This window comes from Elephas maximus, chromosome 3 (assembly GCF_024166365.1).
Source record: "Elephas maximus indicus isolate mEleMax1 chromosome 3, mEleMax1 primary haplotype, whole genome shotgun sequence".
Classification (NCBI taxonomy): Eukaryota; Metazoa; Chordata; class Mammalia; order Proboscidea; family Elephantidae; genus Elephas; species Elephas maximus.
The window spans coordinates 164,829,296-164,840,558 of NC_064821.1; the positions used below are offsets into that span (position 1 = coordinate 164,829,296).

Sequence of the window (11,263 nt, forward strand, 5' to 3'; positions counted from 1 at the left end):
TTAAATCTTTTTGATAATGAGACAGGCCTCTGCTGCCATTTGTAGAAGAGCCATTTTTTGTTTGTTTCTAGCTGTCATGCCTCAGGATATGATGCAACTCTTTTCAGGAACACTCATTGGACCAGGCTTTCCCACAAAGCCTCCAGGCCTCTTTGCCAATCCTCACCTCGCTCCAGTTCCCTGCAGTGTCCAAGACCAGTGAGACCTGCCATCAATTTGAGCAGACCTCAGGTTAGAATCACTCCAATCTTATGGCTGAATTCCTGTCCCTCCAAGGCCCCCAAACAAACAGTTAAGGGCACTTCGTTCTTTCCATTCCCACCACTCCCAGCTGCAAGGCTTTCCAGATCCCAGTTGCAATCCTTTCTCCATAGCTCTTCCAGTTATTATTCCTTCTGGAAGATCCAGACATCGTTGGTGATTAACTCCATTTCAGGTCTTTCTTCCCCTTTCAAGGCCCCAACTGTGTATCTCTGCCAACTCAGTGCCTGCATCTGATTGAAAAGTTCCTCCAAGGAACCAGCCGGAGCCTTCCAGGGATGGGAAACTAAGCGTGGCGTAGGAAGGAAGATAGGTGGAAGAAAGACATGGCCATTTTTTGTTTGTTTGTTTCTCTATTTGTTTTTTATGAATAGAAGCAGGACCAGCCCACAGATGTTTAGCTCTCAAACTCTAAGCCTCAGTAAGTCCAATTTCCACCACTTTACCACTTCCCATCCACCCACCTAGAGGCCAGTGGCCATGGAGAAAGTTTTCCACTAGACTAGGGATGGCCAAGAATGAATCCATGCCTGTTTCCCAAAAGGGAATCAGGGCCAAGCAGAAAGAGGAGGACAAGCTGGAAGACCAACTGCTCTGCCTCATTTTTCTGCAGAAGCCTCCCAAAGCCCCTGAGGGCTCCCACTCCCTCCCACTATTACTAGGTCAACTAAGGATGAACACCACTCCCTCCAGCTCCCTGCTTTCAGAGGGTTAGACTAGGAGCTTCTGCTTCCATGCTGTGGTGCACTTTCCCATAAGCAGCAGCTGCTAAAGGAAGGTTGGAGGGAGGCAGCCTTGAGGGTCCTGGGTCTGGCTTTGGCAGAGAACAAGACAGGAGGATTCATCCATGTCCCAGACAGGAAAACTAAGACATAGATTAGCCCCATTCAGGGGCAAAGCAAGGTGAATACAGAGAATGGAACTTCAAGGGCATAAGGAATGAAGCTTGGCCTGAAGGGTTGGAAATCCAGTTTTAGGCCTGTCCCAATCCTGACCTTGTTCCTGAGCAGTGCTGTTTTTTGTCACCTTCTGCCCTCTCTAGCCACTCCATGGGAGAAAGATGTGGCAGTCTGCTTGCATAAAGATTACAGCCTTGAAATCCCTGTGGGCAGTTCTAGTCTGTACTACAGGGTTGCTATGGGTCCAATTTGACCAGACAGCACGTTTTTTTTTGGATTTTTGGCCCTCTCCAGGGAACCAGTGGCCAGCCTAGAACAAGTCTACTGGTGTCACCAGACACAACGTTCCTTTCCTACAGCCCTACTTTTCCCCAGCCCCCTGAGCCACGTCAGAAACCTCAGTACCCTTCACCCACCTAGCTCATCCCACTAAAATAAATCCTTTGCCTTCGAATCAATTCCAACTCACAGTGACCAGATAGGACAGGGTAGAACTGTCCCATAATGTTTCTGAGGAGTGGCTGGTGGATTCAGACTGCTGAACTTTTCGTTAGCAGCCAAACTCTTAACCTCTGTGCCAAAAGGTAGAGGGGGGTAAAAACATCTTCCCTGGTTTTCTTCCAAAAGAGAAGAGTCAGATTTGGACAAGGAATGGAGAAAGAATCAACTATTCGAAACTCAGTTATCAGAATTTTACCACCTAACAGTGTGCAGAGCAGGAATCCCTGGGTCGTGTAAATGGTTAATGTACTCAGCTATTATCTGAAAAGTCAGTGGTTTGAGTCCATCCAGAGGTGCCTTGGAATAAAGCCTTGGTGATCAATTTCCAAAAACTCAGCCATTAAAAACCCTATGGTAATTTTCTTAAAACCAAACAACAGTTTAGCTTAAAAAAAACTAATACGAAATATCTTCCTTGAGCATTATGCTTTTTTAAGAACTATCTTATCTATATGGGATCGTACTGACAGCAGCAACTTGAAAGATTAGATAGGAAGCTTAGAGGGCAGAGAGTTTATGTTAATGGGGGAGGAGCAACTCAGAAAAGGAGGGTGATAATAATTGCACAACTTGAAGAGTGCAATCAATGTCACTGAATTGTACATGTAGAAATGGTTGAATTGGCGTATGTTTTACTGTGTATATTCTCAACAACAACAAAAAACTAAGGAACACAGTTCTACTCTGACACAAATGGGGTTGCTATGAGTTGGCGTCAAATCGACAGTAACTGGGAAATGTGCAGAGCATCATTCAAGGCACTTGGGACATCTGAACACATGACCCTTAAGGTGCTTTCGCTGCCTTATACGTAACCAACTTACATTTATTGAGCAGTGGGCAGCTCACTTAATCTGCATAAAAGACCCTCTGGGTTGGTAATACCATTACGCCTATTTTTATAGAAAGCCCAGACAAGGTCCAGAGAGGTTGCATTAGTTGCTCACCATCAAACAGACAGTAAGGGGAGGCACCCGGATTCAAGCATGTACTCCACAACTGCTAAGCCCTCACCACGACACTGCATTGCCTTCCTCAGTGTTAGGCTATGCCATGCTCTCTGCAAGCACCCAGGAAGAAAAGGAGCAGAGGGCCAAGGAAAGGCAAGGCCAGTATGGAATGGAATCCTTGGGGCAAGGTTCATGGAGGAGGTGCTACATGCAGGCTTTGAAAGATTAAAGAGCTGCGGGGGTGGGGGTGGGGGGAAGGAAGGGAGAGGTAAGTGATTTGTGAAAGGTAAAAGGCAAAAGTAAAGTCCAGAGCACAACGCTGTCAGGGATAAATAGTGGGAAAACATCTTCTTTGGGGTAAAACCTTCTCTGACCTTCCATTTACCCATCTTGAAAATGGGAAAAATAAAACCTGTAAAATGCTCATGGAATGGCTGAGACTCAAATAAAATCATAATTGTGAAATACTTTATAAACAATAAACTTTGAGATAAATATGACAAGTCATTTCCATTATAACATCATGATGACAGGCACAAAAATTGTGTGCATGTTCTTGGGCACAGCAAGGGTCAGTAAGTAGAATTCATGGGCCGTGGGCTGGAAGAGATGGTGGGAGTTAAAGAGGAGTAGCAGCTGAGGAGAAAGAGGGAATCTCCTTATGGATGGGAAAGCCTATGGCAAAGTTAAGTTCGGTTGCAATCTTGGGACCCCCTGGCCAATTGCTGGAGAGACATCTTCCTCCAGGCTGCCACCAGCAACCTTCATGTCAAAGCCCAGGGAGATCCTTACGGGAAACAGAGCCAAGACACAACTACTTTGTTTTTGTTTCAGCAAAGTATCAACTTTTTTTTTTTTTAAAATTGTGCTTTAGATGAAGGTTTACAGAGCAAATTAGTTTCTCATTAAACAATTAATACACATATTGTTTTGTGACATTGGTTGCCAACCCTGCGAAGTGTCAACACTCTCCCCTTCTCCAGCTTGCGTTTCCCATTTCCATTCATCCAGCGTTCCTGTCCCCTCCTGCCTTCTCTTTCTTGCCCCTGGGCTGGTGTGCCCATTTAGTCACATATACATGGTTGAGCTACATGTATTATGTTTGTTCTATGGGTCTGTCTAATCTTTGCCTAAATGCTGAACCTCTGGAGTGACTTCAGTACTGAGTTAAAAGAGTGTCCGGGTGCCATACTCTCAAGGTTTCTCCAGTCTCTGTCAGACCAGTAATCCTGGTCTTTTTTTTGTGTGTGTGTGAGTTAGAATTTTGTTCTACATTTTTCTCCAGCTCTGTCCGGGACCCTCATTGTGATCCCTGTCAGAGAAGTTGGAGGTGGTAGCCAGGCACCATCTAGTAGTGCCAGACTCAGTCTGGTGGAACCTGTAGTACTTGTGGTCCATTAGTCCTTTGGACTAATCTTTCCCTGTGTCTTTGGTTTTCTTCATTCTCTCTTGCTCCAGATGGGGTGGGGACAGTAGAGTATCTTAGATGGCCTTTCACAAGCTTTTAAGACCCCAGATGCTACTCACCGAAGTAGGATATAGAACATTTTCTTTATGAACTATGTTATGCCAGTTGAGCTAGAAGCCCCCTGAGACCATGGTCCCCAGTCCTCAGCCCAGTAATGTGGTCCGTCAGGGAGTCTGGATGGAGACACAACTACTTTGAATTCCTGCTCCACCATCTTCATCCCTCATCTATAAAGTGGGGTGACAGCTAGTTTGCAGAGTCATCATGAGGATTGCATGGGGTGTGTATGTATGTTATTTGGCACTCAGCTAGTAACAGCTTATTATGCTGTAAATTTCCCAGGTGTGTGTCTCCCTCTCTTCTATAGTAGACTTTATTTCCAGGTCTCTTTTTAGTTCTGCCTCCTAAGGTGGTGGGAAACATCTGGACAAGAAGCTGAGGAACTCATCAAAGGTCCAAGGCACAACTGTCAAAGCACTCAGGAGATGCTGACCTCTCTCCCCAACCCACTTCAATTAGTCCGCTCCATTCCCCAGTCTGTGGCTTAGTGCCTACACCCAGGCATCCAGGAGCCCTGGCAGGCCCCACATGGCACTGCTTACTCCTGTCCAGCACTGAGGGGGATACACTCTAGCCTTTATCCTCCCAGAAGAGATGTCACTGCATGCTTCCTTGTTTGTCTCTCCACCTTCTGGAGTTCCCTGAAGGCAGCCATGACCTTCTTTATGTATCTTTAGGATGCAGCACACAGTAGGTGTTGAACTAAATGAAAAATTTCCTTTACAAGGATCAGCAAAAAGCTGGTTCCTATGAGGCAGAGACTAAATACATCCAAATTGTCCAACTTTTCCAAATTGCTGTACCACTCCATCATCTCTAACATCAACTACTCCTCCTCCCCTTAGTACTCTTCCTCCCATCTTTGGGTTCTGTAATTCACTGCAACATCTCATAGAACTCACAAACCATATCAAAGAAATGGCTCATGTGGTTGTGGAGGCTGGCAAGTCCCATGTCTGTGGCTCAGGCATAGGCTTCTCCTGATTCACATGGCCACAGGGGCTGACAAACCCTAATCAGCGGGGCAGATCATAAGGCTGCCGAAGCTGGCAAATCAGGTCAGACAATAGGCTGCTGGCCCACAGGGCTGCAGAAGCTGGCAAATCCCAGAACTGGCAGGTCAGATGGCAGGCCACTGGCTCAAGTTCCAAGAACCAGAAGTTGGACAATGATGAACTGGATGTAGGATCCAGATGCAGAGAGTGAGAGAGAGTCCTGCCAGAGCATCCAGATATATTCACTGGATACAGGCCACACCCCAGGGAAGGGCGTGACTGGAGTAAGGGCGGGACTTGTGTTACATCCTCCCTCAAGGCTGTGACTCAAGACAGCCCACACTAGTCCTGCCTCATTAACATACAGAGGTTAGGATCTACAACACATAAAATGGAGGATAATTATATCACAAAATGGAGGGCAGCCATGCAATACTGGAAATCATAGCCTAGCCAAGCCGACAAACACCAACTACCACACCTAGTTAGGGTTTCATATACCTTATTTGCACGGCCACACCCAATCATTGTGTGGGAGTCACAAAAACTATGGCTAGAAAGGCCATATTAAGCAATCACTGCACCACGTCAACTTACAATTTTGAAATGAATGAGTGAACCAATGGGCTTGTAGTGATGGAGATCATAGACAACAAGAAGAAGTCAGTTGAGGGTAATTTAATACTACCACAGGTGATTCAAGGAGGCTCGCACTTTCTTTTTCTGAGGCCTTTGGTAACAACAGTGATTCTCAGGACTTAGGCTAAGGTTAGGAGTAGTAGTACTAGAAGGAGTGGGTGGCCTCGGGAACTCTGCCATTATGGAAGAGTACAGGACTCTTCTAATTCTGTGTCCTCCATCCTGGGCCAGGATTGCCCTCAAGAAAGTGCCCTCAATCTGGAAAAGACTGAAGGAGCAGGCATGGATGTGGCCAGGCTTGGTGCTGAGTGGAGACAATTCACCAAGAAGCAATCCTCTGGCAATAGTGTTGCCTCCATAACCCTCATCAACCACCTAGCTGTGAGTGCCTGACTCAGCCCCTTGCTCCCTTCCTGCCTCCTTTTTCTCTTGGACACCAACCTTTCTTTTCCTGCAAGACTCACTCTTTCCATGCTGTCTTTGACTGAGGAGCTGGGGAACGTAAGCACCTTGCAAAATTTCCACTTTACAGCTAGAAAGCCTGAGGCACAGAGGGCAGGAGGGAGCTCATGGATGAGTCAGGGACAGGGTTAAGTTTGGAACTCAGGAATCCAGGCTTTGGCTTCAAACCCAGGTGTCACTATTGGGAAGGTAAGGGGGTATGTGATCTCAGGTGGGGTTTCTGTGACTTGGCTCTGAAAATCTTGAGTTACTGCTCCTGTGGACCTCAAGGATAGAGGCTCCATCCCACTTCATGTATAGTGTTTTTATTTTGCCCTCTTGTCTCACTGAGCATCCCACTTCTGGGAAGCCATTGGACAACACTAAGCCTCCCACACAGTCACTGCTGGACAATGGAAACCCAGAGAGCCTATATGACCTGCCTCATCTCACCCAGAGAGCCAAGTCTGGAGTCAGCAAAGACCCCAAGGCCCAAAGCTCCCTCAACACTTCAAGCCACTTTTCTTTCACCCCTACAGATCTAGTACTATGGTGAGATTGGCATTGGCACCCCACCCCAAACCTTCAATATCATCTTTGACATGGGGTCAGCCTACCTCGGTACAGCTTTCTCTACACTGCATGTGGTAAGACCCAGACTTTTGCTGCCTCTCCCCAAGCCCCTAGACCCTGCCACACTTGGGTAGCCTGCCTCAGGTCTAGCTAAAGTTCCTCCTGATGTCATTTGAGCTGCTTCCTCTCTGCCTCTGCTCCCACTGACCCTGGGGCAAGAGAGGAAGGCATCTCCTGTTTTCCAGATATGGCCACCATGGTAAGAAAAGAAAAAAAGCAGGCTCCAAGAGCCCCCCAGCCCTTTCTAAGTCTCTCTGAGACTGAGCCCAGGCTCTTGGGCTCTTCTGTCCCTATCCTTAGCCAACAACCTCTCATTGAGTGCTTACTCTGTGCCCAGAATCTTCTATCCTTGCAGTGTTAACAACTATTTAAAATGCCTCATTTCAGACAAAAGTCTCAGAGGTATGGGCACATAACAGGGGGAAAAAAAACAAAAAACAGAGCTCTTGATTGATGGAACACATTTTCCAAGTCACCAACCTCAAGACCCTCCATTCCTGCACCTAAGCTAAGTCCCCAACCACACCGGTTATACCCACCACATAGCCCTGCCTCCCAGGCCCCTTGCCGGGGCCTTTTTGGACAGACCAGAATGTCTGTCCTCCTGCCAGAGACTCATAACCACTATGACTTCTTGGAATCCTCCAGCTATGTGGAAAATGGGATAGAACTCTCTACCCACTATGGATTGGAGGAAGTCAAAGGCTTCATGAACCACGATGTGATGACTGTAAGTGGGGTCTTCCCAGGTCATCTGACCCCTGCCCTGGTGGTCCCCAGGGCTCTCCTGCCTCTCCAGGACTCATACTAAGGAGAAGGTGCACTCCAGCCCACCTAAGCATGGGGGAGTTGAAGAACACCTGCTCTGCTGCTTCTACCTAGAGACACAAAGAAGCAGAGCCTGAGACAGAGCAAACCTGAGCTACTGGCTCAAAGTTGGGTGATTTATGGAGGGTTTTTCATCTAACTTGCAAGTAGGCCTAGTCCCGAGCCACATGCCTCCAGTCAAGTCACCTGCTTAAGGTCACTCAGCTCTGACTGGGCTCTTACCCAGATCCTAGACTGAAATCCATTGTCAGAGTCAGGGTCAGGAGTATGACATTATGGTAACAGTTTTAGGGTCAGGCAAAAGTTTTGGTTGAGATTAGGACTTGGGATGAGGGCCGAGGCCTACTTTCTTTTTCATATGGCGTGTGTCTGACCTTTTCCCCATTCTGGAGTTTCTCCAGTCCCTGCCGTGTCAGAGTTAGGGGAGGGGTACGTACGGAACCTCAGAGAGAATGACTATATGAGTCCTCACCCTTCCCCTTGGCTGTGAAAACAGGTAAAAAGGAACAAGCCTTGCTGTGCTGACGGAATCCATGGCCCCTAATAGGGGAAAGGGCCAAGGTCTAGTCCTATTGATGTGAAAGCTGGGCCATTGGGGAAGGGTATGGAACTCTTGGAATTTTTTCTGTGACTGCTTGGCTGTACCACCTTCTCAGCCTCTGCCCCTTCCAGTCAGTGGGCAGCCCCAGCTCTCTCTGGACTCCGTACCATAGATGTGTATTGGGAAAGAGGGTATGTGTGTAGGGTTGATGAAATTCTCTTATTTGACTTGCCCCAAATTGCTGTACCCTGAAGCATGTGCATCCCTGGTGCCTCCTGTGTGAAAACCCAGACCAGACCCTGGCCAGGAGGTGAGCAGTGAGCTTAGTCTCCTGTGGTCCTTCTTCCTACGGTGACATAGACATTTGGAGAGATTACAGAGCTTCCCACGACATCCTTCATGCTGGCCAAAATGGGATTCTGGGCATGGGCTTCCCTGCACAGGCCATCAGTGGGGTCACCTCTGTCTTTGACAACATCCTCTCCCAGGGGTTGCTATAGGAGGATGTCTTCTCTGTCTACTATAAAAGATGGGACTTGGGACTTCAGGAACCAAGATGGGTGAGGGAAAAGGGCAGGAAAGCTGGGGAGTGGAAGGAAAGTTTGGGCTAGGATTTTGATACATTCATGATTAGGTAGGATCCAATCAATGTGTGCAGCTGTGCGCTCCAATATGGTAGTCACTATTTAATTTAATTAAACATTCAATTCTTCAGCCACACGGGCCACAGTTCAAATACACAGCAGCCACCATGGCCAGTGGCTACCATATCGGACAGTCTACATTATAGACTGTAGATACAGAACACTTCCGTCACTGCAGAAGCTTCTATTGGACAGCACTGATCTAGAACAATAGCAGAATGCAGGAAAAGGGTAATGGAAAGTAAGGCACACTGTGATCTGGTGACCCTCCCTGTGACTCTCCTCTCACACAGAGACAGCCAATGTCATTCGTTCACTAATTCCTTTCTTTGTTTATCTGCTTACTCATTGACTCAATAAATATTCATCATCCAGCTTTCACATTGAAAAATGAGGCAATTGAAAACACCATGGCTTGGGTCAGGTGCACCTTAGTCCTCAAGATGACCCCACAAATAGAAAAAAGAGGGCCTTGTCGGATAGAGAGCCTGCCTCATCCTTTACCCCAGAGAAGAAAAGAAGGGAACACCCAGAGAAATCCTGAGGGTCAAGAGAGGGGCAGGAGGACCTTGCACTAACATATGCACATGTGTACCAAATGTGTAAATGTGCAATAACTCATGCACAAGATAACATGTGTGTACCTGCATGCACATGTAACCATGTACATGTTCACATGCCTCCTATTATGTGTGCTGGAAAATCACATTACACACACATGCACACTCTGAAGACCAAGCCTAACATGGCCCCTGAACCACAGGAGTCATCGTGCGGTGTGGAGGAGACAAAGGCCAGGGGTGTCAGCTTTGGACTGGGCACTAGGAATGTTGGCTCCAGTCCCCCACTTGTCTCCTCACCTCCTGAGTTTCTTCAGGGAAGTGACTTCACCTCTTGATGACTCCAATTGCCTGAAGGGTAAACGAGAATGAATAGTAACCACCCTGTCAAACAATAGGGCTGGTGAGACTGACCTGAAACAAAGGCCTCATTTCCACTGTTCCTATTTCTCTGCAGAAATTCCAAGTAAGCAAATGAGCCTCCCACTTGGGCCTGATCTTCCAATACTCCCTGAGCACCTGACGCAGAGTCACATACCCCATCTGCCCAAAACTCACCTCAGCAGGCCCAGGTTCCGGGATGCTGAAGTTCTCTGCCCCTCCTTCTTGTTGCTTTCATGTCCCCTACCAGCCCCTCACTCTACAGACTCCCCCAAGTCCATTTCCAAGCACCTGATCAACTAGCCACTACCGAAACCCAAATGAGGGTGGGGCCAATTTAAATCTTGTTTGCTTGGTTGCCTACATCTTGCAGGTTACGAGTTTACAAGACCTTCTGATCTTTCCTTGAGGAATTGCCATTTGCTAACAGGAAATGTGCTTAGAGTAGGTCAGAGCAGGGAGATGAGGTTGTGCTAGGAAGCTGCAACCCCAATATTACCAAGGGGATTTCCACTACATCGACATCAACAAGGATGGCCTATGGAAGATCCAAATGAAGGTGTCAGGAACCTCTAATCCTCTCCACTCTCCAAAAATGCAGCTACCCCTGGGGTTGAGGTAGGATGGGAAGTGTCTGTGCTACCATCCTCTCCTGTCCCCAAATGCAGCCACCCTCAAGTCACAACCAATATTTGCCTCCTGCCCATTCTGTCCAGGCATGGGGGGAATCAAGATATGAGGAATAGAAGGGGAAAGGGGCTAGTGGGAGGACGTGGAGGGTCACTAAGCCCTGTGCAAAGGGAGGGGGACAGCTCGCTGCTCCGGCTCACTGCCTTACCCCTTCTCCAATGCATCCCACCAACCACCAGCAAGGCCTCTGATGACCTGTCCTTATTCAGGAAAGATAAGCAGCCTGGTAGCGCACTATCAGCCATTTATCTGTCTGTCTGTCTGCCTCCCCCAGGATGTCTGTGGGACCTTCCATCTTGTCTTGTGAGGAGGGCTACATGGCTGTGGTTGACATGGGAACATCCTGTATTCTTATATTCACCAGCAACTTGGAGCTGCTCATGAAGACCCTGGAGGCCAAAAAGCATATCTTGAGTGATCTAAGCTGCCCACACAGGAGCTGGAGGGAGAAGGCCCACCTGGTCCAGGCCCCAAGATCACTACAAGTGACATCAGATCCCAAATGAGGCCATTCCAAGCCTTCCCCATCTTACCTCTTACACCCCCTCACACCTGTGACTTGCCTCCAGGTAGAGAGGGCACTGCACTCCAGAGGAGGGGCCAGACCATAATTGCAGGGCTCCATGTCTGTCCAAGGGGCCTCCTACACTCAAAGGAGCTGCCTTTGCCCACTACCCCAGTATGTCTTGGACTGTAACCAGGCATCTGCACTCCCCACCATCTCCTTCCACCTCAGAGGCAGAACTTACACACTCACCAGTGCAGACTATAA

General features: G+C 47.9%; 1 pseudogene; it reads left to right on the plus strand.

Annotated features, from left to right (window-relative positions):
* The first annotated feature begins 5,954 nt into the window (after positions 1 to 5,954).
* Positions 5,955 to 10,997, plus strand: LOC126071392 (renin-like; annotated as a pseudogene).
* Positions 10,998 to 11,263: the final 266 nt, after the last annotated feature.